At 43.6% G+C, this 2,973-nt stretch overlaps 1 pseudogene; it reads left to right on the forward strand.

Annotated features, from left to right (window-relative positions):
- The first annotated feature begins 1,252 nt into the window (after positions 1-1,252).
- LOC129332656 (cardiotrophin-like cytokine factor 1) lies at positions 1,253-1,899 on the forward strand (annotated as a pseudogene).
- Positions 1,900-2,973: the final 1,074 nt, after the last annotated feature.

Here is a 2,973-nt window from a genome sequence, read left to right on the forward strand (position 1 = left end):
GCCACCTACTGAGCTCATGTCAGTAGTGGGATTCAAACCAGTAGACTGCTGATTATGGTTTAGAACACATACTTAGTGAAACATATGCATTCTAAATAATGCTGTATGAACATCACTGTGGTTCTTTTTCTAGTATGGTGTATAACTGGTGCTTCTTTATCTTTGACAGCCAATTAAAAATAGTGAACAGTATCAGATAACTGTTCTGTAATTGTTAGCAGAGATCAAGGATGATCTGGTCATGTAACTTTTCCTGTCATTTTTTACTATCCATATCTCTTATCTTGCTGCTGGGCATAGTGGTACTTCTGGCTAGGTAGAATGTCACATGATTGGAAATAGTAAAAAAGAATTAAACTATGATTGGTTTGATATTTATCTGTTATCATATGAAAAGATCTTAGATTTCTGCATAAGATAATATATAAAAATGGTAATCCAAATAGCAGATCAGGGTTTTGGCCAAAAGAAATCTCATGAAGATCTAGGCAGGAAACTTACCCTTGTAATATGTGCTATGGCAACTTGAATGCATTCCATCATTAATCTGACTGAGTTAGATTTCATTAAGAAATGTTAGGAAATTTAATTCTTGTTGTGTTCATCTGTTCTATTTTTCTATGTTTTATGTAAAGAAACATTTATATTTTGATACCTCAGTTAATGAAAAAGACTAGCGTTTGTTAATGAAAGAAGCCATTAAACTCTTAGGAGGAGTCTGTCTCCTGCTTGGGAGAGTGCAACAAAAACATCCATACCATTTATTTTGTACGGACAAACAGTTTCTCTGAAAAAGAGAAACGTGTTTTCAATTCTCACTGGAAGGTTTCAAGCTGCTCAGGATTTCAGATAAAACCTTCGACCCATCTCTACTGAGTATTTAATACTTTTTATTTAGTGTTTAAAAGTTATGTTTAATATTTATGCGTAATATGATTATAGAAGCTATACTGTTTGAATTATCTATATACTTATTTGAGTTGGATTGTTAGTAAAATTACAATTTTATGACATTTTTACCATTTTATAACATTACAACTTTGTGCCACAAAAGTTTTAAGTTTTGCATGTAGAAGAGGTTGCCAAAAATAAATTTCCCCATCCCCATCCCCATCCCCATCCCTGAGGGGCAGAGGGGCAGAGGGGCAGAGAGACGAAGACGAAGACGAAGACAGCCGGGCCCCCGGGGGTCGCGGCTGCGCCGCTCCCCCCGATGCCCCCCGCCCCACCCCGCCTCCATTAGAATCATCTAATGAGAGATTTGTGGAGGATCCTTGCCTTCCAGTGCACCACGGAACATTCCTGTGGTGCCTGCACTGAACAGCATGGACCAAGTGACTACTAGACAATCCATTCAGCAGATCTATGACCATCCTCACTATTTGGAACAACAGCTGCATGTGCTTGCAGCCACTTATCTCAATTACTTGGGACCACCTTTCAATGAGCCAGACTTGACCCTCCCTGGCTAATAGGGGCAGAGGCTGTGTCCAGTGCCACTGTGAACTTTCAGCTGTGGTGCAGCCTGAATTACAATGCACAGCTAGCAGCCAGTTACTGGGCCTATAACCATTTATTGTGCTACCTGAGGACCATGGATAGAACCACCTCAACTGCCATGCCAAATTTGCACCACAGCCTGGCCCACTGAGCCAGCCTGCAAGAACAGCTGGGCTCTATTGCTGACATCATGGCTTCTCTGGACTACCCACTTCCATCTCCAGTGTCTGATGGTACACCTACTACTAACAGCCACTTCCTGAGGAAGATGGATGAATACTGGCTGCTCAAAAGCTGCAGACCTGGCTTTGGTGCTCAGCCAAGGACTTTAACAGGCTGTGCAAAAGGGTGCCACCTTTTGCTGTTATGCTGCACCTAGAAACTAGGGGGTTATTCTGACCCCTGCCCTTCACCATTCTTTGTCTCATCACCTCAACCACTGATGGCATACTTGCCCTTCAAAGGCCTAGGGTTTTTCACAGCCTCTGAATCCACTGTCCCCTCCCATCCACCCACTCCGAAATGTCCCCTTGCTTCATGGCGCTGCGTTGCTTTCATTTATGAAGCTGTGCCTCTGGGTGAGCATATTCTCACCTACCCATTCCTTTCCTTCCTTCTCCTCCTCGGTTTCCTATAGTTTTGTTATTCCTGCTTTCCCAGAGGGGACTAGTAATTTTTCAGAAGGAGAGAAAGAACCCTGCTCCCCCCCCCCCCCCGCCACCTCAGTGATGAGTCATAAAGCCCTGGCCTCAGGGCAGCAAATATCTGGCAACCTCCACCTCTGACAATTCAACTCCTTAATTTGTTCTCCCCAGAGCCTAAGTTCCTGCATTCTCTTTTAAAGGGACTGTGCTAGTTAAGATCCAGAGGAGTTAGCCATGTTAGTCTGTAGTAGCACAATCAAAAAGAGTCCAGTAGCACCTTTAAACTAACCAATTTTATTGTAGCATAAGCTTTCGAGAACCACAGTTCTCTTCGTCAGATGCATGGAGGGCAGAAAGAAACTGGTCCTCTGTATTTGACCAGTTTCTTTCTGCCCTCCATGCATCTGACGAAGAGAACTGTGGTTCTCGAAAGCTTATGCTACAATAAAATTGGTTAGTCTTAAAGGTGCTACTGGACTCTTTTTGATTGTGCTAGTTAAGAGTTATGGTTAGGCCTCACACTGGTGGGGCTGGGCAGTTCTGAGGGAACAACATACCATGTTCTTTTAGGCCAAGAGCTCCGGCACAACACAGATAGGGCCATCATCCTAACAGTCATCACTGTCTGCTTTTACTTCTCCTTCCATGCTGTGGTAGACAGGCCAGTGAAGCTGTGTGGTTTACATTGACACTAACAAGGGAGGGAGGAGGAAAGGAGATGGAGAGTTTCCCAAGTATGTTCCCATCCTCAGTTCTCTCCCTTTTCCTCTCTGCCCACTCCCCTTTCTCTTCCCCACTGTCAGGTTGTGTTATTCTCAGTTTGTGTGTA

Source organism: Eublepharis macularius, chromosome 6 (genome assembly GCF_028583425.1).
Source record: "Eublepharis macularius isolate TG4126 chromosome 6, MPM_Emac_v1.0, whole genome shotgun sequence".
NCBI lineage: Eukaryota > Metazoa > Chordata > Lepidosauria > Squamata > Eublepharidae > Eublepharis > Eublepharis macularius.